The sequence below is a fragment of the Rhinoderma darwinii genome, chromosome 11, assembly GCF_050947455.1.
Source record: "Rhinoderma darwinii isolate aRhiDar2 chromosome 11, aRhiDar2.hap1, whole genome shotgun sequence".
Taxonomy (NCBI): domain Eukaryota; kingdom Metazoa; phylum Chordata; class Amphibia; order Anura; family Rhinodermatidae; genus Rhinoderma; species Rhinoderma darwinii.
In genome coordinates this window covers 14412029-14437960 of record NC_134697.1, presented here as the reverse complement: position 1 = coordinate 14437960, position 25932 = coordinate 14412029, and the positions used below count along the sequence as shown (strand labels likewise).

At 43.0% G+C, this 25932-nt stretch overlaps 1 protein-coding gene across 4 annotated transcripts in view; it reads left to right on the top strand.

Annotated features, from left to right (window-relative positions):
- The window catches only part of LOC142664081 (prominin-1-A-like), a 100477-nt gene that overhangs the window by 8673 nt on the left and 65872 nt on the right, over positions 1–25932 (top strand). For 2 of the 4 annotated variants that reach the window (XM_075843012.1, XM_075843010.1), the window contains exon 1: positions 22012–22161. The exons of the other annotated variants lie outside the window; for them this stretch is intronic. The gene's annotated coding sequence lies outside the window, so the exon portion shown is untranslated. Of the gene's footprint in view, positions 1–22011; positions 22162–25932 lie in introns of those variants that run through there. 4 annotated transcript variants of the gene reach the window in all.

The window sequence follows — 25932 nt, the reverse complement described above, 5'->3', positions numbered from 1 at the left end:
ATTTTCTTGGTGACATCACATGAGGGCGAGAATCAGTTCTGTCACTCGCAATCGGATCGATCTGAAGCAAAAAATAAGTTTTCCAGCATTTAGTCGCATTTATCTTAATCATTTAATGACCAGCCTATTTTGGGCTTTCAAAGGGGTTTTCCGAGTTGTTGTAAAAATTTGCATGGTAGGAGGGATGCAAAAAAAAAAAGAGAGCCATTGCTCGGCTCACAGATCCCCCGTTGTTCCAGCGCCGCCGCTTCTGGTCCTCCCCGCCTCTGTGTATTGACATAGCTGCAGCGATGATGTGCTTGTATACCTGTGCTCACCGGCGGTCACCGCAGCCACATACACAGTGCTCAAAGATTGCCTTTGATTCTATTGGTCATGAGACTGATCACCAGGATCAGGGCAGCACTCAGGAGCTGCTGGGTCTAACTAAATCCAACATAGCCCTAAGGCTTTGTTCACACGACCAATTTTCAGGCGTAAATGAAAACACGGCTCTAATACGTCGGGAAACATCTGCCCATTCATTTCAATGGGTCTTTCGATGTACTGTGCCGACGACCTGTAATTTTACGCGTCGCTGTCAAAAGACGGCGCGTAAAATAACAGCCTCGTCAAAGAGGTGCAGGACACTTCTTGGGACGTAATTTGAGCCGTTTTTCATTGACTTCAATGAAGAACAGCTCCAAATTACGTCCGTAATGGACACCTCGCAAAACGCGAGTACGAGCAATTACGTCTGAAATGCAGGAGATGTTTTCTCCTGAAAACAGCTCCGTAATTTCAGCCGTAATTGACGTTATCGTGTGCACATACCCTAAGGGTCAGTTCACACGTTGCGTAAATGCTGCGGATTTTCCGCAACTGAATTATTTGCGGAAAATCCGCAGCATAATACAGTAGCAGCAAAGTTGACGAGAGAGAACAAATTTCATCCACAAGCCGCGGAAATTGACATGCGGTGCAGAATTTTATTCGGCAGCATGACAATTGTATTTGCATAAACGCTGCTTATTTGTTGCAGGTCTTCACCATTGAATTCAATGGGGAGGTAAAACCCGCAACAAATAGCAGTTCAATCCAACCTATATACAATGCATGTAATTCCATTATCTGAACATCTTATTGATCCCAACAAGTAACAGCTGTACTCATACAGTATATGTGAAAACCTATTCATGACTTTAAGCTCATTAAAAATAAATACTTTATTTCAAATTATTAAAATAAAAAATGACTCCACCTGATGAAAAAAAGATCACCACTACAGGGATGTCCCATACAAATATCATGTAATGCAAACGTATCGAACCATTACATATATTGCACGAAAAAATCTATCAATGTAAATACAGTTTTTGTGTGTGTATATATCTATCTAATATATATTTATATTCAGTATGATGCTAGATTGCCAGTGGCAAGTTAATATATAATCAATGGTACAGATGCTCATAAGCCACTATTCAAATAGCCAGAGTTTTACCACATATGAAGTTTAAAGTGCTAAGTGCAAACCTTGATATATTATACCAAAGCCCCACATCAATGCATCACCTATACTGATCAGTCATTTCTCGTTCGCTGAAATGGCATTCTTCCCCCGACGCGCGTTTCGGCTTTACACCTTCGTCTGTGACATCCCTGTAGTGGTGATCTTTGTGTCGTCAGGTGGAGTTGATTTATTGTTAAATTTTAATCATTTGAAATATAGTATTTATATTTAATGAGCTTAAAGGCTCAGTTATTAATAGGTTTTCATTAACAAATAGCAGTTGCTGTGTTTTTTGCAGCTTGGTTCACAACGATTCCGCCACAAAAAAAGCAACTCATAAAAAAAAAAAAATCTTGTTTCATCCCATGTGACAGCTGCAGCCAATCACGGGCTGTAGTGACGGCCACATGGGATGAAACATCATCCCTGGAGGCCGGCCTGGATGACGTCAGAGGGCCGGTCTCCTGGAATGATGCTTCTTCCCATGTGACCACCACTGCAGCCAATCACATGCTGCAGCAGTCTCCTGGGATGAGATGCTGAATGCTGCAGTTTTCCGTAGCAGACATTCCGGATGAAAAACTGCAGCAGTTTGGTGCTCTTTTTCGCCTGTAATTCCCTGCGGTGCACAGGGCGGATACACCGCGTGCTTTTATGCAGCGTATCCGTCCCGCGTGAACTCAGCCTTCGGGTGCATTCACACATCATGGTCATATAGCCGTTATGCTGCGATATTGGGCAAAATGTGGCAAAAGCTGCGATGAGACTGCGATGTATGAATTCACTTAAAGGATGTCTGTACACGCAGCGTTGTGACAAAAAATGTTGCGGCCAGGAGTTAGCTTGCAACCACTAGAAAATTAATAAACTCACTACAAACAGGGCAGTTTTTTTTTTATTGTCTTGCGTTTTATTTATTGTGTATCCCACTTAGAGGGAAGTATAATGTACTGTAATAACAATATATAAAAAGAATACCCCCAATAATCTTTTCTGACCTTTGAGGGTCAATCCATAAAAAGCATAAAAGTAGAAAAATTCATATAAAATGAACACCCCCCCCCCCCCCCCCACACCAATTGTTGCCATATCGCTTGCTATAACCAAATCATGTTTTCAGTACAGGACAGTAGTTCCACGCAGAGGCAGGGACTCCTAGTGTCGTACATAACTATGATGCTAGGAGCCCGGCTCCCTGCAGTGTGTTCGGTCCGGGATTAGCGGCCGAAATACGTTCCGCCCATTACGGACGTAACATGGTCGTGTGAATCCAGCCTAAGACTCAAACTAGGAACCTTATAATGGCAGCGGTGTTGTATCGGGCAGCTCCAGGACGCTCGTAACCCTGTCAACTTAGGCCCCGTGTACACGACGTAGATTTTGTCCGTAATTATGGATCCATTCACTTCTATTTCCCACAGACCACTTCCCATATATTTATGGGAAGGTGTTCTTGCCGTAGAAAGGCTCCACAAAAGATAGGACGTGCTATTTTTTTGCTTTTTATGGAACGTGCTCCCATACTTTTAGATGGCAGCATGGCCCACAAATGTGGGTGGCTGTCTGCGGCCAGCCGTGCCTGTAATCACGGACAGTGATTACGGGTACGGTCGTGTGCGGGGGGGGGGGGGCCCTAACGTAGAGCCCATCAGATTCATATCCTTTTCACCAGATATTGGTCTCAATGGATTCTCATAAATACAAAACTTTTATCCTGCTTCTCGAGTCTGGACAGCTCTCTACTTCTTTGTTTGAGTTTCCATCTTGTAGAATGATGTGGAGACTCTGGGGGTATTGTAAGAGGTTGTTTAATGTGGCTGCTTCTCTTAAATTACCCCATATTGGAGAGATATTATCTTTAAAACCATTGAGTATGCTGGACTGTGGGAAGACTATGAAAAGGATAGAGATCACAACAGTGAAGGATGTTTTTTTTTTTTGTTTTTTTTTTGAGGTGGACCATTTTTAATACAGGAACATTGCTCCTCTAGAGACTTTGCATATAGTTATCTACAGATAAAATGAGCGTGTCATGATGTAAAGTGTAAATTTTTTTTTTTTAGACTTGACCGTTTTCCTGTTCTTGATTGTATTATAAAGAAGATGAAGCCAATAGGAAGGTTATCCATATTATACAGGTTGAACATCTGAAAAAATTCCCTCATCGATCTAAGCTGAAATGGCAAAATGACTTGGGAGGTCTATCAGATGAGAAATGGTTAATTCCGTCTTCGAAATATACCCAAGCTTCCCTACAATCCCAAATTTATATTGTACATCGGTTGTACCAAAACTTCTCGTCAAAATGAGTTGTAAGTTAGACAATAGTTCTTCAATGTTTATTGAAAGAAGATTGCTTTGGAGATGCCTGAAGCTATATCGATTTTTGGGATAGTGTTATTGATAATATTAACTGGATATTTGGATGTAAAATCTTTGCAGAAAGTACTTTATGTATTTTGGGAGTCTCCGATATTATACAGATACCTTCAATAGACGGTGAAGCGATACAAAAATTATTATATGCCGCAAGAAAGTTGATTTGCAAGGTATTGGCTATCTAGGGACGTCCCCACATTATCACAATGGAGTAACTATCTATTATATCTTGATGTTTAAAAAAAAAAATGGATTGTAGGAAAAAGGGAAAACAAAAAAAATAATTCATAAAAATATGGGAAAAGTGGATATTTTCCTTATCCTCTGAAAAGAGTGGTTTTTTTTTTTGGTCTAATTTATATTGTATATATGGGTTAGGATACATTTCTTTTTCCCCTCCACTGTGGGGTACTGGGGGAGGGGTGGAAGGTATTGTATTTTTTCTTGATATGTACACTTATGATTATGTCATGAATATATTGTAAAATAATTACTTATAAAAATGTTTTTTTTTTTAAAAACACAGAGCCCATTGCTTAACACAAAGAACTTGAGGTCACGTCCTCGAAAATAATAGATCTGAAGCAGCAACTGGATCAATATTGGGCAAACAAATCCAGGCGCATGTTGGCTGACCCTGGCAGCATCTCACAGCTTTAATCTCTGACAAACAGTCGTTCTGTATAGGACACAAAGGAAAACTCCAGCTGTAATACCAAACAACAGGCTAGACCTGCCATGGAGACTTATCCTGTGTTTTCTATTAAAGGGGTTACCCCATTAATTCAATTGTAATTAAATTGACACCCTATTTATAAATTTTTGATGTTCCAAGTTAGTTACATTACTCCTTGTAGCACCCAATACTGTTGCTGCTCATCCCCTTTTAGAGCGCCCAACTTTTAGCTGACAGCGTCCTCGGCGGTGAGATCCCTGCTGGTGAGCAGGCTATCCAGTCATCGGCAGCTACTTCTCCGGTTGGCACGCACAGTGGCATCTTCAGCTTCTCTGGCAAGCATAGCAAAAAACGGATGATTGGATAGCCGGCTCCCCAGCAGAGAATCCTCTGCTGTCACCGAGGAGGATGTGCATGCTTGCCCGTTGTTGAAGAGCGCCACGGCGCCTTCAAAACAGCTGATTGGCGGGGGTGCTGAGAGTCGGACCCCCACCGATCAGATGTTAATGGACTATCCTGATGATAGGGCATCAGTTATTTATGACTGGACATCCCCTCTAACTATGGTGCATGTAACTTCTGTGGATTTCAGGGCACTCTGCAAAGGATGAACATAGCCTTAAAGAGGCTCTGTCACCAGATTATCAAATCCCTATCTCCTATTGCATGTGATCGGCGCTGCAATGTAGATCACAGCAAAGTTTTTTTTTAGTTTTTTTTAAAACGATAATTTTTGCTTAAGTTATGAGCAATTTTATATTTATGCAAATGAGCCTTTCTAATGGACAACTGGGCGTGTTTTCTCTTATTTCCAACTGGGCGTGTATTGTGTTTTTACTTCTTTGACTGCACAATCACACTGTGCTGTGGATCATGCTGGGCTGGAACAATGAGAAGTGTAGGACGCTGATTGGTCACTGATTGGTCAGCCTCATACACTTCTCTATACAACACCCAGTTGGTAAAAAGTAAAAACAGTTGTCTATTGAGAAACTCATTAGCATAAATCTAAACTAGCTCAGAACTTGCTCAAAAATGATAGTTTTTCAAAATAACAACCACTGCTGTTCTCTACATTCCAGCGCCAATCAGATTATGTAGGAGACAGGGCACTTATAATCTGGTGACAGAGCCTCTTTAAATCACATTTCCAAGGGCATATATACTATAGACACTGCCCTTGTCGCTGATTTATGGTTCAATGAAGAATACAGGCTGCCCTCCATGTAAGTGGTAGATATGCACCTATAGGGACAATATACCAGTATGTGCTGGCATTTCCATAGACCCATGTACATGCTCTATGCCTGTTTTGGGGCTCATGGAGAGGATGTCCCTTTCCCCCATCGAAATGTATGTTGTGAACCTGTGAAGGATTCCTACTCTACATAAACAACATAATAAAACAAGGGGTGGTTGGAGGGATTGGCACGAGGTGGCGTTACATTTTTGACCATGGTGGATGGTGTTGGGGCCAATCTTCTTCTAGCCTGGGTGGATCTTGCAATAAGACTCTCAGTCCATCAGCAAGAAGAACTGTGTAACAAAAGGAACTTTCATAAGGTGTTACTTCCCCTTAAAATATATACTTTTTTTTTTTTTTTTTTTTATCAAATCTTTGTTTTATTGAAAATATACAACAAGATGAACAGTAGAAAAGAAAAGCATCCGCACATAGATCACGGGAAACCGCAGATAAATCTCACGGCACGCAGGCCGAAGTTCTGTTCAATAATGATCATGCAGGAAGAGAAACAATAAACAATAAAGTAGAAACGTTAGTAACAATAAACTGGGTACCCATGTCAGAGCGTGAGAAAAAATTAGATACGATAGAGATACAGAGAGAGAAAGCCAATGTTAAAATATATACTTTTTAATCACGTGCACTGTTGCTGCCTTTGAAAATTCACATTGATGGTAGTTGTAGGAGACCTCACAAGGAGGAATGATCTTATCACACTCTGCTGCAAGCTACAATCTGCACAAAGGTAAAATATGTGAGTTCCGTAACGTAAGCCTTACTAACGGGTGAGCATAAGATTGCGTCCCAGAGATAATGTGGTAGAGCTGGGGTATGAACATTGTTTATTTTGCTGGAAGTGTTCCAAGAAGTATTGTCTGCTCCTCCTTGTGCAATATTATCACAACTGACCTGTTTCTACAACTTTAGAATAGTGATTCATTGTGTTACCAAGCTCTAATATAATAGGAGTGTCGATCTGTAATAATGAGTGAATTTTTTTACTTCGGACCATATTAAGGGCTCATCCACACGGCCGTATTACAGTTCTGTACAAGGTCCAAGTTATATGGTGAGGTTAAATGGCATCTATAAAAGTCCATAGGACCATACTGTACCTCCAATTTCTTACAAAGAGTTGTTGTTTTTTTGTCAAATTCATATGACTAGCATATGAAGGCGCCATGCGATGGCACACTAAGTGCCTGCAGTTCCATAGTACTAGTACTGGGATGTAGGGACTCAGGGTGACACTGTTCATGGCTGTGCTGTGTGCATGAGGGCAAGTGATCGAGAAAAAAAGTTATAAAAAACACCACAAAACATAAGGCTGTGAATGGTTATAATTTTACTTAGCAGTTTCTTAATTATAACAGAATCTGGTAAAGCTGGGTGATAACCAATGTGGTCGCCATCACCGCGACCACAGTGCTGCTCCGTTGTTCACCAGACTCCTGAATGGTAAATCTGAAGAACTGGGTGCTTTTATGGCGACCACATTGGTCATTCCTGCCCCACATACAGCTATAAATAATAAATAGCTAAAAAAAAAATTTCTGACGACTTGACTGAAGAGGACAACTGGAGTACTTCAAATTTTTTTTTTTTAGCCCTTTAGGACCGGCCTATTTGGGGTCTTTAGAACAAAGCGTCTTTTTTTCTTTTTTTTGCAATCCGGGAGACAGAACTTATTTTTTTTTATTTTTTTTATTCTTACGTCAATGTGACCGCATGAGTGCTTGTTTTTGAGAAACGAGTCCTATCTTTTTATAGAACCATTTTGGGGCACATGTAGGGTTTTGATTAACTTTTATTGGCTTATATTTGTCATTTATTTTTATGCCATTCACCGTGCAGCACACACAACTTGTCACCTTTATTCTTTGGGTCAGTTCAAGTACTGCGATCCCAAATCTGTATAGATCTGTATTTTTTTTTTTTTTATAATGTTTTACTACTTTTGCACAATATGAGAATTTCATAGAAAAAATAGCTTTTATGTCATTGCATTCCATGAGCCATAACTTTTTATTTTTCCATTGCTCTATCTGTATGTGGGCTTGTTTTTTTGCTGGACGAGTCATATTTTTGAATAGAACTATTATGCGGTACATATAAATTATTGATTAACTTTTATTTACTTTTGCGGGGGATGGGTAGAAAAAGACCCTCCTCCTCCTCCTCCTCCTCCTCACATGCACTCTGCACTGTGAGGAGGAGAGAGAGTGCGCGAGCGACGGTAGACCCGGCCATCACTCGGGACACATTCCGGTGATGGCCGTGTATTACCCGGCCCCATAGACTTCTATGGGGGCCGGGCACCCTGCCGAAAATAGGGCATGTCCTATTTTTTGATGGCCGGTTTTCCCGGCCGTCAAAAAATCGGTCGTGTGAATAGCCCCATTAGGGGTCTATTATTCCTAATGCAGCCGGGTGCCGGCCGATTTATGAACGGCCGGCACCCAGCCGGGAAACCCTGCCGTGTGAATGAGGCCTAAAAGAGGCTCTGTCACCACAAATTATAAGTGCCCTATCTTCTACTTAATGTGGTCGGCGATGTAATGTAGATAACAATACTGTTTTTTAGTTTAAAAAAAAATAAAAAAATGTTTTTCAAGGCATTTATGAGCAATTGTAGATTTATGCTAATGCCTTTCTTAATGCCCAACTGGGCGTTTTTTAACTTTTGACCAAGTGGGCGTTGTAAAGGAGTGTATGACGCTGACCAATCAGCGTCATACTTCTCTCCATTCATACTCAGCACAGCGTGATCTCGTGAGATCAAGCTGTGCAGCGATTAAGTCCCACACAAACATTACCGAAGTGTCGGGATTGTGAATAGACATCGCCTCCTGGCTGGTAGTGATGTCTATTCACTGTCAAGACACCAGTAAAGTTCATGTGTGTGTATGCGACAGCACAGCATGATCTCGCTAGATCACGCTGTGCTGAGTATGAATGGAGAGAAGTGTATGACGCTGATTGGTAACTGATTGGTCAGCCTCATACACTCTTTACAATGCCCACTTGGTCAAAAGTTAAACGCCCAGTTGGGTAATAAGAAAGTAGCATAAATCTAAAATTGCTCATAACTTCCTCAAATATAATTGTTTTTCAAAATAAAAACCACTGCTGTTATCTACATTACTGCGCCGATCACATTATGTAGGAGATATGCCACTTATAATGTGGTGACAGAGCCTCTTTAACCCCTTCCCGACATTTGTCGTATGGGTACGCCATGGAAAGCCATGACTTCCCGCAAATTGGCGTATCCATACGCCAAATGTTTGGCACCGGCTCAGAAGCTGAGCCGGTGCCATCATCGCTGGATCTCAGCGGTATCTTACAGCTGACATCCGGCTGTAATGGTGGGGACTGAAATTAGCTTCGATCCCCGCCATTAACCCCTTAAGTGCAGTGCTCAAACGCGAGTGCTGCACTTAAGGTGTTTGCAGCTCATCGGAACCCCAGCAATGAAATTGCCGGGGTTTCCGGTGGCTGCAATGGCAACCAGAGGTCTAATACTGGCCTCCTGGTCTGCCTAGCACAGAAGCTGGTCAAGATCCTCCCGGCGGCGGAACCTGATCGGCTTCCCTAGCCGCCGGTAAGATGGCGCCGGCTCAGGAGCTGATCCGGCGTCATCAGCGGTGGAAGTCAGCTGTATGTTACAGCTAACATCCACCTGTAACGGCAGGAACCGGAGCTAGCTCCGATCCCTGCCATTAACCCCTTTGATGCAGCAATCGAAAGCGATCGCTGCATCTTAGCGGTTACTAGCAGATCGCCAGCCCTGACAGGCAATCAGGACTGGCGACTGCTGCTATGGCAACAGGAGACACAATGGCCTCCTGTTCTGTCATTACGGAAGCCGATTAGGCCCTCGCCGGGAGGCGAAGCCTAGTCGGCTTGCTGTCAGTGAATAACTGACAGATCTAATACATTGCACCGTAACGACCTGAGGTATCAAAATATTATATTATTTATTGCACGCTGTGAACAGTGTAAAAAAAACTTTAAAAACTATACCAGAGTTTCTGTTTTTTGGTCACTTTGCCCTACAAATATTGGAATAAAAAGTGATCAAAAAGTCGCACGTATTCAAAAATGGTACGTATAAAAACTATAGCTCGTCTCGCAAAAAACAAGCCCTCATACAGCTCCGTCGACAAAAAAATTAAAAAGTTATGGTTCTCACAACTTGGCGACAGAAAAAATACATTCTTTTTACAAAAGTAATTTTATTGTGCAAAAAGTTGTAAAACATAAAAAAGTTCTATAAAATAGGTATCGCTGGAATCGGACTGACCCGCAAAATAAAGTTAATATGTAATTTATAACGCATGGTGAACGCTGTATAAAAAAAACGAAAAAAGCTATGCCAGAATTGCGTTTTTTTTTTTGTTTACCTGGCCTCCCAAAAAATAGGATAAAAGGTGATCAAAAAGTTGCATGTACCCCAAAATGGTACCAATAATCGCTGCAGCTCATCCCACAAAAAACCAGCCCTCATACCACTACATCTATGAAAAAATAAAATTAGTTATGGCTCCAATAAGTCAGGAAATAAAAATTACGCAGTTGTGCCGGCCCGAGGGGAACATTTCTTCTGTTTCAAAGGGCGATTTATCAAGGACCTAAAATTAGGGAACCAGGAAGGGGAGGGCCCAAACCTATCCGCTGAAAGCAACGGTGCCCGTATTATACCAGGACAACACTTCCCAGCAAAATTCACCAAACTGCAAAGGTGCGGAGTGTGGACCAAAAGGGGCATAAGAAAGGACGCCATGTATCAGTGCGACACCGGCCTGTGCAGAAAGGATTGCTTCACAGCATAACACACATCTATGGATCACTTTATTGTTTTTTTACCCCATTATTATACCACCTGACTATGCCCCTGATATACTCTGCCCAGCTTACATGTACCCCCACATTATAAACGGAAACACCAGCAATACTCAAACAAATCTACTACCAAGCCAAATCCGCTCTCCAAAAGCCAAATGGCGCTCCCTCCCATCTGAGCCCTACAGTGTGCCCAAACAGCAGTTTCCTTCCACATATATGGCATCGTCATACCTGGGAGAACCCTTTTAACAATTTTTGGGGGGTGTGTCTCCAGTGGCATAAGCTGGGCATGACATATTTGCCACTGAAATGGCATATCTAGGGGAAAATATAAATTTTTAATTTGCACCATCCACAGCGCATTCATTTATGGAAAAGACCTGTGGGGTGAAAATGCTCTCTACACCCCTTAATAAATGTCTTGAGGGGTGCAGTTTCCAAATGGGGTCAATTCTCAGGGGTTTCTTTTTATTATTTCACATCTGAGCCTCTGCAATTGTGAACCAATACTTTGTAAATTGCCAATTAGGCCTCAATTTCGCGTGGTACGCTTTCATTCCTGAGCCTGGTCGAATGTCCAGGCAAAAGATTAGGGCCACATGTAGGATGTTTTTAAAACTAGGAAACCCAGCATAATAATTAGAGAGCTGTCTTGTTATTAGTGTAGTTTCCAAAATGGGGTCACTTCTGGGGGGTTTCCACTGTTTTGGTCCCACAGGTGCCCGGAAACCAATCCAGCAAAATCTGTACTCCAAATGGCGCTCCTTCCCTTCTGAGCCCTGCCATTTGCCCAAACAGCAGTTTATGACCACATATGGGGTATTGCCGTACTCGGGAGATATTGCTTTACAAGTGTTCTTTTTTTTTTTCTTCCTTTACTTGTTGAGAAAACAAAGAATTTGGCGCTAAAGCTACGTCTTATTGAAGAAAAAGGATGTTTTTATTTTCACTGCCCAATTCTAATAAATTATATGAAACCTCTATGGGGTCAAAATGCTTACTACACCCCTAGATGAATTCCTCAGCGGTGTAGTTTCCTAAATCGAGTCACTTTTTGGGTGTTTCATTGTTTTGTCCCCTCAGGGGCTTTGCAAATGCGACATGGCCTCCGCAAACCGTTCCTGCTAAATGTGATCTCCAAAAGCCAAATAGCGCTCTTTCTCTTCTAAGCCCTGCCGTGTGTCCAAACAGCCGTTTATTACCACACATGGGGTATTGTTTTACTCGGGAGAAATTGCTTTACAAGTTTAGCGGTGCTTTTTCTCTTTAGTCCTTCTGGAAATGAGAAAAAAAAATTGCTAAACCTACATTTTCTTTGAAAAAATGTAGATTTTAATTTTCATGGCCTACTTCCAATAATTTCTGTAAAAAACCTGTGCGGTCAAAATGCTCACTATACCCCTAGATAATTTCCTTGAGGTGTGTAGTTTCCCAAATGGGGTCACTTTTGGGGGATTTCCACTGTTTTTGCACCGCAAGAGCCCTTCAAACCTGACATGGTGCCTAAAATATATTTGAATAAAAATAAGGCCCCAAAATCCACTAGGTGCTCCTTTGCTTCTGAGGCCGGTGCTTCAGTCCAGTAGCATGCTACGGCCACATGTGGGATATTTCCTAAAACTGCAGAACTTGGGCAATAAATATTGAGTTGCATTTCTCTGGTAAAACTTTCTTTTTTATAAAAAAAAAAACTGGATTAAAAATTCATTTCTGCAAAAAAAGATGAAATTTGTAAATTTCACCTCTACTTTGCTTTTAATTCCTGAGAAACGCCTAAAGGGTTAAGAAATTTTCTAAAGCACCAACTTGTAGACGCGTGGCGGGTTCTGCATCCCTCAACCAAAGACTACACGTACTATTCGGCACCACACAATTCCTACTCTAGGTTGGATTAATTTTCCTGCGTCATACACATCTCCCTAGCCTTACATCGTCTTCAATAGAGGACATAACGATATCTGATCATGCCCTTATCACTCTCACCCTAGCTCGCCCAACGGCCCACCCTCGTTCTTGGCAGTGAGTGGCGACTAAACGAATCGCTCCTACAAGACCCGACAGTGGTCTCTGATGTTCGCAGGGACCCCTGTGAAGTACTTAGACACAAACAACACACCGGGGATGGACCTTTTTTGTATTTGGGAGGCGCACAATTGCGTGGTGCGCGGTTCCCTTCTAAGAATCGGAGCCAAATTTAAGAAGTAGCGGACGGCTAACCTTCGGGACTTATTGTCCCGAATACATAGACTGGAGCAGTCTCATAAGGTATCTCAGGATCGGGTATTAGGGGCAGAACTGGGGCAGTTGAGGGAGCAGGTACGTACACTTTGTCTCGCAAAGGTGAAGGCCACCCTAGTTAAATGTAGACGGCACTTCTACGAATTCAGTAATAAACCCAGTAGGACCCTGGCCCGTGCTCTTCAGAAAACCTGATCGCGTATCTACGTCCCACACGTCCTAGGCCCACATAATGAACGGCTGCAGCTCCCACACGACATTTCAGAGGCCTTCCGTGCTTATTACCACTCTCTCTATAACCTCCCGAAGCCATCTTCCTCTCTGGAGGGCGGCAGTCAGCTGGGAAAGATCGAGCAGTATCTTCGGTCCTCAGGGATGAAATCTATCCCACTAGACAATATTGCGGCCTTGGAGGCCCCCATCTCCCCAGAGGAGTTGTCATGGGCCCAGACGGCTTGTCCCTACCATACTACAAGACCTACTCAGACGTGCTCACGCCCCACTTCATCCGGGCCTTTAATTCGCTCACCGAGGGGGGCTCCATCCCTGGAGACACTGATTTTCATTTTATGCCTGGAACCCTTGTTGTGCCATATCCGCTCCAACCCAGATATTACAGGCTTGGACTTGGGAGGCAGATCCCATAAGGTTGCCGCCTACGCGGACGATCTACTCTTCTTCCTCACAGCCCCTAGAATTTCCTTGCCCAACCTGATGGCAGAGTTGAGTAGATACTCGAGATATCCAACTTCAAAATAAACTACCAGAAGTCAGAGGCTCTTAACATCTCGTTACCACAGACTCTGGTTACTGACCTGTCGGAGTCCTTCTCTTTTAAGTGGGCAAGGGACTCGCTTAAATACCTGGGAACCCGACTTCCCAGTGATCTATCTCGCCTTTATGCGGTGAACTTTCCCTCACTTCTTCAACGTATAAAGGCCAACCTGGATTCTTGGACGTCGGGCACCTTTACCTGGTTTGGTAGGTGTGCGATTTTTAAAATGAACATTTTACCGCGGATTCTGTATCTTCTACAGGCCCTACCGATACATATCCCACGCCCGTTCTTTCAATCCTTGCTTTCCCTTGTGCACAAATTCATATGGGCAGGAAAACCGGCGCGTGTTGCCCGATCCTTGCTTTTTCGTTTAAAGGGGGAGGGAGGCATTGGTCTTCCGGACTTTGTCTCCTACCATTACGCCTCCCACTTGACACAAATTTTAGACTGGTTCCGACATGGCGGGATTAAAGAATGGGTATCTATGGAACAGGCTTTTATGACAGTCCCTTTACAGGCACTACCTTGGTTGGGTAGACATGTTCCCCTGGTAGCATGGACACACCCGACAATAGGTCCCGCCCTTGCAGTTGCGGCACGGGTATTTCCTCGGGCGTAGTTCTCGCCGTCCCCCTCCCCGATGTTCCCGATTTTGGGCAATCCTGCTTTTCCACCTGGACTGGACAGTGGCCCATTTCAGCTATGGTTGAGGGCTGGTAAGGGACGGGCCGCACACTTTTTGCAGGATGGGAGGTGGATGTCGAGCGCACAACTACGCTCTTTGTCTGACCCGGTCCCTTTCTCGGCGTGGCAGGTTACCCAGTTGCGACATTTCCTGGTGTCATTAGAACATCCTGTGGCGCAACCGCGAGACTGCTCCCCTTTTGAACTCCTATGTACTAGCACGGGCACGATCCGTCACTCGTTGTTCAGACTTTATACTCTCTTGATCTCACCCTCCAATTTGCCTCCACCCCCTTACCTGCTTAGCTGGGAGAGGGACTTGGGCGAGACATTCACCCCTGAACAAAAGGAACGCCTGTTCACCATGACGCATAAGTCCTCTTTGGCCAGCAGATTTCAGGAGGCAGGGTTCAAGATTCTGTCCCGTTGGTATAGGGTGCCTTCCAGATTGCATGCAATGATCCCGGCGGCCTCGCAATTATGCTGGTGATGTGGTGACCATGTGGGTACAATCATGCATATTTTTTGGGACTGCCCACTCCTGACTGGGTTCTGGTCTGAGGTGTGGCGCATTTCCTCTAAATTTACAGATTTCCCACTCCCACGGTCCCCGGGCCTCTTCCTGCTCCATCGGTGTGAGGTACCTCTGCCTACGTATAGACGCTCGGTAGTTCGCCATTTGGTGAACGCGGCTAGGGCATGTGTTCCTGCACTGTGGAGACAATCCTGTTCCCCGTCAGTGGGCATGTGGTTCGGCAAGATTCAGGAGATCATGAGAATGGAGGACCTCACGGCATCAATGAAAGGGTCCCATGCTTCCTTCCTTAGAACATGGCGTGAATGGATGAGATTTCAATCAACTGCGGAATATAAGACCGTCATGGCCTCTTGAATTCACTCCTAGATCCGGTGTGTCAGGTCAGCTCCCCCCCCCCCTTTTTTCCCTTTTTTACCCCTCCTTCCTACTGTCTCTGCTTTTCTTTTTTCCTCTTACTGTTCTCATGTTCACTTCTGGAGTATTATGCACGGCTGCGGGTTCAGGGTGCATATCAGAGATTCTTTCATATTTGATTCAAGCGATGTAGTAATTTCATGTGACCCCATGCACTTATGTCATGCTGATAGCCGGACCTGTGGCCTGTTGACTGTTTTGCACTGGCATTTTCCAATTGTGTTGTGTATACTTTGTGTTACAAAATAAAATGAAAATAAAAGAATTTCCCCCAAAAATTTTTTTTTTCTAAATGCTGTTTTTGAATACTTTGAGGGGTGAAGTTTTTAAAATGGGGTGACTTTTTGGGGGTTTCTAATATATAAGGCCCTCAAAGCCACTTCACAACTGAACTGGTCCCTGTAAAAATAGCCTTTTGAAATTTTCTTGAAAATGTGAGAAATTGCTGCTAAAGTTCAAAGCCTTGTAACATCCTAGAAAAATAAAAAGGATGTTCAAAAAACGATGCCAATCTAAAGTAGACATATGGGGATTGTTAGTTAGCAACAATTTTGTGTGTTATAACTGCCTGTCTTACAAGCAGATACATTTAAGTTGAGAAACATTTTTGCAATTTTTCGATACATTTTGGTGTTTTTCACAATTTAAATACTGAACATATCGAGCAAATTTTGCCAGTAACAAAGTTCAATGTGTCACAAGAAAACAATCTCAAAATCGCTTGGATGGGTGAAAGCATTCCGACGTTATTACCACATAAAGTGAGACGTGTCAGATTTGAAAAATGAGGCTCTGTCAGGAAGGTCAAAAGTGGCTAAAGAGGGAAGGGGTTAAGGTCTAAAAAAGTCCAGTATCAAGGGGTTAAATATCAGAAAATAAATAGCTAGATCATTTAAAAAAAATCCTAAACACACTTCCTAATTCTATCCTAAATGTCGACAGGATAAAACGAGACCAGACAGGCAGAAACTGCGCTAAATCTATCGCAATGTTGCACGCGTATAATAAAGTTGGTGCAACTCGCTGGGTATGTTAGACACTTTTTTTTCTTCCTTAGACCACCTTTTAGCTGGCGTACTGTACATCAATATCTTGCGCCAAATGTATTGCGCACGCAAATAAAAACTTTGGCGCATTTTTACTTTTTTAGAGACTTTTCAAAACGGTCTAGGAAGGTGAAGGAGTGTCAAACACATAATAAATTTGTCGCACGTCAGGTATGCTGCTTTTTTTTTTTTTTTACACATTTTGTGCCAGAATTCTGGTGCATTTTGCTTAGGCCCCATGCACACGACCGTGTCCGTAATCACAGCCAACGATTGCGGGCACGGCAAGCCAATGGCCAGCCAACGAATTATAGGAGCACAGCCCGTTAAATACGAAAAATAGGACGTGCTCCATAGTTCCCGGCACGGACACCCATCCGTAGCGCTACCGAAAAGTGTCCCCAACCAATAGAATCAAATGGGTTCGTAAAACGGCGGACCGTTGTACGGTCCCCAGTTTTATGGTCGTGTGCATGGGACCTTAGGCTCCATGCACACGACCATATTTTCATCTATCCCGAAATACTGTCCGTAAATACGGTCCGTATTGCATCCGTATTCAATCTGTATTTACGGATATGAAAAAAAGAGGGAGGATGCAAATGATGTCATCTGCATGTTGCATAGAAAAGCTTCTGTAACTACTGACAAGGATAGGACCGGTTCCATCGTTTTTTCAGAACGGAAATACTGAAAGGTCTCCGTGGCCAATAGAAATAAATGGGTCCGTAACCACTGATGAAAAATACTGTCGTGTGCATGGAGCCTAACCCCCCCCCCCCCCCCCATTGTTTCTCTTCTACAGACTTAACCCCTTCGGGACAAAGCCATTTTTTTGATTTTTAATTTTTCACACCCCGCATTCCAAGAGCCATAACTTTTATTTTATTTTTCCATCAATAGAGCGGTGTGAGGGCTTATTTTCTGCGGGAGGAGTTGTAGTTTCTTTTGGTACCATTTATAGTTCCATATAATGTACTGGGAAACTGAAAAAATTATTTGCGGGCTGAAGTTGGGAAAAAACTGATTCCTCAATTGTTTTGGGTTTCGTTCTTACGGCTTTCTCCGTGCGGTAAAAATGACAACGTCCCTTTATTCTGTGGCTCAACACTATTACTGTGATACCAAATGTATATAGGTTTTTATATATTTTACTACTTTTATTCATAATAAACTTTTTGTTAAAAAAAAAAATGTTTTGTGTCGCCACATTCTGAGAGCCATAAGTTTTTTTTATTTTTTCACCGGTTGAGTGGTGTGAGGGCTTATTTTTTGCGGGACGAGCTGCAGTTTTTATCAGTACCATGTTTTAGTACATATAACTTTTTTATCACTTTTTATTACTTTTTTTTTTCTTTTTTTTTTTTTAGAGCCAAGTTGACCAAAAAACAGCGATTTTGGTGGTTTTTTATTTTTTATGGCGTTCACGTGCGCTTTAAATAACGCTATATTGTAATAGTTGAAACTTTTACGGACGCAGCGATACAAGTTTTGTTGACTTTTTTTTTTTTTTTACACACTTTTTTATTAGTTTCCGTAGGGGACTTGAACCAGCGTTGGATCGCTGGTACCACATACTGCAATACTAACGTAGGGCTTGGCAGAGTGAAGGCAGCCCTGGGTGCCTTCATTATGCCCCTGGGCTACCATAACAACTGTTGTCACCCCCCGATCTCACTGTGGGTGGGGAGGGCGATGAGCTGTCTGAGGGGGCCGCCCCTCTCTTTTCAACGTTTCAGATGCTGCGGTCACAATCGACCGCAGCATTTGAGGAGTTAAACAGTCAGGAACTGTGCGAACTCTGCTCCCAGCTGTTAGTCCCGGGTGTCGGCTGTAAAATACGGCCAACACCCGCAGCATACGGAGCGTGCTCCAAACATCACCCCCCGCGCGCGCACCCGGACGTAATAAAGGGTAAATAAACTCTCAAAAAGCTTTTGACATGTCATAGTGACATGTCAGAAGTTTTGATCAGTGGGGGTCCGAGCACTGGGACCCTCACCAGTCACTAAAACAAATCAGAATCACTCAGTTAAGCGCTGTGCCGCTTTGTTTCTGATCAGCTTTACTCTGAGTGGCGTACAGGCTCAAAAGAAAATCTGAGTCCGCACACTGCTCTATCTGATTTCCAAGGAAAGCCAATTATAAACCAAGTGGCACAGTACTCCACCGACTGATCCTGTAGCTTCGTTTTAGCGATCAGTGGGGTCTCAGTGCTTGGACCCCACCAATCAAAACTTCTGACGTGTCACTGTGACATGTCAAAAGTTTTTTGAGAGTTTAGTTACCTTTTAAATCTAATTATTGGAACTAAAATGCCATACTGTACAAGACTTTCCCTTTAAACTACTCCACTTGCTGCTCCTGCTTGTTCTTTCCCCTTTAAATTTTACTTTATTGAATAAGAATACCCTTCGCACAATGGGGCTGAGGGTGCCATGGGGAAACGTGCAGCGGATTGTGGGTTCAGTTAGTGTCCTGCCCACTTACTACGTCATCAGACTGTTTTGTTGTGAATATGGTTATTGGTTGACATTGATGGGTGGCTTTGAATTATGGGATAATATATGGTTTCTGTGTCTATAATTACCACTGACACCTAGGAACATGGTGGAACAATGGAACCTCCTGCCTCACAATCTCCATACTGTCTATAGATATGTGCGCATTGAGTCTCTTGTGACTGTCATAAGTTGGTTGTCAAGTGAACTGTTTTTCATGTATTACACAGTGGGGGGTTGTCCCAGAATCCTAAATGGTTACCTATCCACATCATAGTTGATAATTTTACAATCACGGAGGGCCCCACCGCTGGAAAGTGCTCTGAGTCCTCTGCTTCCAGCTCCAACTACTGCATACCCTTCAAAACGTCCGGCGCCCGCAGGCATCCGCAGCAGCTGATCGGTTCGGGGTCCGGGTGTCGGACCCCCACCGATCATATACTGATGACCTATGCTGTGGATAGGTCATCAGTTGTCCGGTCCTGGACCACCCTTTAAGGTGTAAATGGCAAAAATCCCATAAAACTTATTTTCCTTTTGGAGAACCCCTATGCCGCCTTTTTGAGTGGATTTAGGCTATTCCTGGGGCAGTCAGGATGTTATCATTCAACTCTGACTGTGTAAATCAAAGCAGGGGATTTATAGCTGAGTATTACAAAACTTGATTCCTATAATGATATATTAACCCCTTCCTGCCGCAGCCATTTTTCGAATTTTCCTTTTCGCTTTTTCTCTCCCCACCTTCCAAAAGCCATAACTTTTTTCTAAAATAATGTTATATTGTAATATTTCGGACTTTAACGGACGCGACGATGCCAATTATGAAATGAGATATATCTAATTGTCGTGTTGTTTTTTTTTACTTTGCTTTTATAATTTTTATATATATATATATTTATTAAAAAAAACTTTATTTACTTTCTTTAAAAGGGACATCAACCAGTGATCTTTATATCGCTTGCACTATATACTGCAGTACTATGTATTGCAGTGTATCATAATCTTAATAGCAGTGCAAGGATGGCAGACCTGGGGGCCTTCATTAGGCCCCCAGGCTGCCATGACAACGATCGGCACCCCGCGAACGCGTTGCGAGTGCTTGACTGCAACGGCTTAGATACCGCTTTCTCTATTTACTATGATATCCAAGTGGTTAAACGAGCCGGATTATCAGGAAGGGGTTAAGAAATAAATCCGTACCGAATTCTGGATTGTTTTGATTAAAGAAAACTATACATTATCTTATACAAGATCTTGCATCCATTCAATGATATTAGTAATGGGGCTGTGATGACCTCTGATTGTCACTTCCAATGGAAAACTTTGTGCAAACTTGGAGAGTTTCAAGAACATTCTAGATTTTAAAAATGATCGTTTTTCAAAATAAAAACCCCTGTTATCTACATTACAGCGCCAATCAGATTATGTAGGAGATAGGGCACTTATAATCTGGTGACAGAGCCTCTTTAAGATGATTCTATAGCTGCATAAACATGACCTATAAATACATAGACTATATGTAATCCCTCCATTCTGTATACTCTAGCTTTGATAAATGACTTGCAAGTTTCTCCATCAGTAGAAATGGTTGATTATTAACAGTATTCTGTAATCCATTGTACAGGCCATTAAGTCTTGGAATGAAAGGGCTCGATCAGAATGTGATGGATCAACCAGCGAAACAGTATATACCACACCTTCTAAGGGCTTATTCAGACGAACGGGATATACGTCCGTGCAACGCGCGTGATTTCCACGCGCCTATATTAGTCTATGGGGCCGTGCAGACATGTGCGTGATTTTTATGCAGCGTTAGTACGCTGCGTAAAAGTCACGACATGTCCGTTCTTTGGCCGTTTTTCGCGCATCACGCACCCATTGAAGTCAATGGGTGCGTGAAAACCACGCATGTCACACGGAAGCACTTCCGTGCGAACTGCGTGATTCGCGCAACAACTGTGAAAAGGATGAATGAAAACCAAAGCACCACGTGCTTTTCTGTTTACAAACATCCAAATGGAGTGTCATAATGATGGCGGCTGCGCGAAAATCACGCAGCCGCGCATCATATGCTGCTGCCACACGGAGCTGTTATGTGCATTTTGCGCAGGCAAAACGCCGCGTTTTTTGCGTGAGCAAAAAGCACACGCTCGTGTGAATCCAGCCTAATGGTGGGAAAATATCCCCCCCCCCCACACACACACACACACCCTTATATCGACATTTTTTTCATTTGCATATTTTGTGGCCGACTTGCGTAATATGCCCCAAAAGCAGCAACACTTGCTATTTGTTGCGGGTTTTACCTTCCTATTGTATGAATGGGGAAAACCTGCAACAAAAGAGCTGCGATTTCGCAGCATACATTGACATGCTGCGGATTTTTAAAAACGCACCACAGGTCAATTTATGTATGTGTTTCCGCTGCAGTTTATTTCTGTAGTATGTGCATGAAATTTGTTCAAATCTCAACCACTTTGCTGCTACTTTAAATGCTGCAAAATTTACGCACAGAATACCGTTGCTGAAATTCCACACGTTCAAGCTACGTGGGAACCCGGCCTTATAAGGGTTCATTCATTCAGATGTTGTAAAAATGGCATAAAAAATCATAATAAAAACGCATGCAGTTTTAACTGCACCTCAAACACATCTGAATGGTTCCTAAGGCCTCATGCACACGACCGTAATAGCATTTACTGTCCGCAAATACGGATCTGACTGCTACGGAGACACATCGGTAGCCGTCCGCAATTGCAGAAGCGCCCAAAGACTTCTATGGACGAGTCCGTGCCGCAATTGCGGACAAGAATAGGACATGTTCTATATTTTGCGGATCACCTCTTCTGTAATTACGGATGACAATTACGGTCGTGTACAAGGGGCCTAAGGGGAAAAATACAATGCCAACTATTATTCGTTATGTCACAGCATTAGAAAAACACATATGGAAATCCTGGATCCAAACAAAAGGAGATGGAAAGCCTCCAAGCTGCAAACGTGCCAGCGCTTATTAACCGCAACTGAACTGGAACGTCCACATTATTACCGGGGGTGGGGGAGTCTTGGCCAAACTTTTACGTCACCTTGAGGCTGGATGTTTCTGTCCCATCCCTTTAAAATCACAAAAAGTCACAAGTCCTGCCTCCTGCACAGCCTGGGGGACATGGGAGCTGCTAAGAAGCAGAGCTGAGAGGTTTCCTCCTCACTAGTCCTGTGCAGCTGAGTCACATTATACAATTGTGCCTGTTTACCTCTGCCCAGGGCGCAACCTTCACACAATGTTACCCACGCTCACACACTAGCAGCCAGCAGAGCCGGGTAAGTACCTGCTGCACAGCTCTGCTCTCTTCTTACATTGTCCCCCCTTTTCTATTGTTTTTGTATTTTTTTTTCATTGCACCATTTGTTGCCTTTTCCGTCTTGTTTTCTCTCTAAAAATTTCAAGACAATAGTCCAGGGAACTGCTGTAGAAACTCTTCTGAAATCCTTGGAGGTTATGTAGCTCCGGGATGTAAGATCTTTGATCCTTTTCTTGTCTAGTAAATCCTCTGCGCGTTTGTAGACCGTTAAAGAACATCTGGACTATTGGAAATGTCGCAATTTGTTCTAAAAATGTGCCCTTTTTTTGTTAATATTTTTTTTTTAAATATTTTTTTTTTTAATTCGTAATTTGTCTCAGCACTACGACCCATGCATAAAAATGCCCCACAGTGTTTGAGAATATATCTCTGTCACACAGCTTTTTTTTCTTCTGTGCATCGGCAAAATTATGGATATGACGTGACTGGACAGTTTACAGGGGCGCATAGCTGTTTTTTAGCAGTCTAGTATGTGATACATCCTCGTATATCATGAGACGTTTTGGTGCATACTTCACATGGCTGAGACAAATAGTTTGTAATTGCCAAATCATCTGCCTTTTTTTTTTTTTTTCCATTTCTGGATGGTTTTTAGACATGATGCTTCTATCATAGTGATGAGATCTGAGATCATTGAAGTATAATACTGGGGCAACATGGCGAATATTATGGTTACGGTGTTTATTTATTTATTATTCGGGAAAAAAGTTGCAAGTGATCTAAGAAAAAATTAAGACTTTTTGGAAATTTTGGTCCATTTTTTTTAAATTCAATTTTTGTTTCCCTCAAAGGGAAAAAATGTGATGACTTGCAACCACGACTTGTACACTGCTTAAAGGGGTTCTCCAGGCATTTTATATAGAATATCCTTAGGATAGGTCATTAATATCAAATCTGTGGGGGTCTGACTCCCCGCTGATCAACTGATTGAAGAACTGCAGCATTCATCGCCATGGCCTCTTCAATTTTTACCTGGCATAGCGCCGTATCTATCCTTACCGGATGTACCTGGGAATGCACTTTAGTACCAACCACTTGAATAGGACCGGAACTGCAATCACAGGCACAACCGCTAAGGTTATATATGGCGCTGTGCTGGTAAACTGGGAAAAGGCTGCGTTGACTAACGCCATGGTCCCATCAATCAGCTGATCAGCGAGGGTGCCAGACCCCCACCGATCTGATACTGATGATCCATCCTGAAAAGGCCATCAATATAAAATGCCTGGAGAACCCCTATTTAAGTCACTGTGCTGCACTCGGCCTTAGGCCTCATGCACACGACCGTAGTGTTTTTCTGGTCCGCAAATTCCAGGACCGTGTTCCGTGAAATGTCATCCGCAGTTCATCCGTATGTAATCCGCAAAATGCGGATGAAAAAAAAAAAAACCTAGGTAAAACAGGATGACGACAGAACACATTCCCGGTCGTCGCCTAGCAACATTTCCGCAAATCCGCAAACTGCGGATGACGGAGGTGTATCCGCAATTTCCACGGGCCCATTGACTTCTATTGGCATGTCCGCATCGAATTTGCGGCCCGTAATAAGACATGTCCTGAGTTTCTGCGGCACGAATTTGCGGACATGCGGAGACCCGTGAAAACACGGATAGTGTGTATGGGCCCATAGAAATGAATGGGACCGCAATTCTCCCGTGGATTTGCGGGGGAATTGCGGACGCAAAAACACGGTCGTGTGCATGGGGCCTTACAGTATGTTGAAAGGTTTCAGTAGTAGGCAAAGTTGTAGCCAGTCTTTCCTTCACCTAGCCATGTATCTAAACACCCTGGCTAAAGTAAAGTGGCTGGTCAGCGCCCCTTTTTCCAACCAGCGCTTGGGGCAAATGCCCTGCCGGCCCTCCCTAGCTACATCCCTGGTCTAAAGTGCCATGGGAGGGGGGTGAACGGCAGCTATTACACTAGAATACACATTCCCTCTAAAAATAAACAGCTAATATATAGTCCTTAAGCGGTGAAGGATGTATCAGGGACATAAGCTGCAAGAGTCGGTGTAGCCCCCCCCCCCATGCCTTGGGCACCAAGGGGGCTCGTACCACACCCTGTTCAAATATGGTCAAATACAAACAATCACGGACTGTGATAATTGACAGCTGTGTACACGACCAGAACAATCACAAGGGATTGATTGAAAATTTCTGGGGAATTGCTTACAAATTTTAGTATTTTCTGTGTAAGTATATTACACAATATATTGATATAACCAGGAACGGAACTGAAGAAATCTGTATGTCTCCTCTCCTAGATCCAATTCTAGTATTCGCTTAACAAATGCATGCAAAATCTGCATCAAATCTGCACCGTGTGAAGTAGTCCTTGGATGTAGGGATGGGAAGATAAAAGGATTGTGTTAAAGCTATTGACAAAAACGTCATAATTAATATCTGGAATAATGTAAAAAAAATAAGTTTTCAAATGCAATGTGAGCTGCTACAATAAGACTATTCCAACTCCTTGGGGAAGACTTGTCACGGCCACAGGAAACTGTCAACCAAATTCCCAGAGAGCTGTATCCCGGCAACTGGGTCGTTTCTGGAGTTTATTGCTATTAATTTAGAATGTTAAAATGTAAAATAAGGATTTGAGTGTTTTATTGTAGGTATTTTCTATTTGCTTGTGGATGGTCTTGAATTGAACAATTGTCCTTTGAAAAGTGCAGCCTTGTCTTCAGGGTTGTATTTACCGTATTTTATTGATTTAACGTATTTGAAGAACCTTGTGAAAAGAATAGGTGCGGTTTTATAGCTGACGCCAGGATTAGAGAACCCACCAGATAGCACAGGCACCAGCTCAGGGCTCCGAGCAGCTGGAGATGCCTAGTAAGTGACCGAAAAAATATTTTTGTTTCTACTAACAAATTAGATGCTGTTAAGGATTCCTGAAGTCTTTTAACCCCTTTCCGCCGCAGCCATTTTTAGGATTTTCACTTTAGTTTGTTCCTCTACACCTTCCAAAAGCCATAACTTTTATTTTACTACTCTTACGAGGAAAAAACTTAGAGGCTCTGTCACCAGATTTTGCAACCCCTATCTGCTATTGCAGCAGATCGGCGCTGCAATGTAGATAAGAGTAACGTTTTTATTTTTAAAAAACGAGCATTTTTGGCCAAGTTATGACCATTTTTGTATTTATGCAAATGAGGCTTGCAAAAGTCCAACTGGGCGTGTTTAAAAGTAAAAGTCCAAGTGGGCGTGTATTATGTGCGTACATCGGGGCGTGTTTACTACTTTTACTAGCTGGGCGTTCTGACGAGAAGTAAACTAGTGGGATCGCGCTCCTGCAGGATCCTGCTTGTTACACTAAAGTGTCGGCTGTAAGATACAGCCGACACACCCGTTCTATGGAGCAGGGTCAGCCCGTGAGCCCACTCCATACACTCCCAACTGACATGCGCAATATGTATACGGCGGATGTCTGGAAGCGGTTAAACGAATGCAACAAAATGGAAAGCTATTAGTGGAATAAACTTCTTTGAGATTGCCCAGCGTTTGTTTCCCCATTCATGACAATTGAGCCAATCCCCCATTGCTTGTTGACAATGCAGTTCCTCGGGGGAGGGGAGTCCTGCACAGGTTCTCACCATGGGTAGCAAAAGGGATGGGACCAACCAGGGCTGGGCCCCCCTCTCTCCAAGGGTCCCAATCTCGGCTCCAATGTTCTTGTCATGTTTAATTTTAGCCACATATTATATTTTGACAATTTTACACCAATT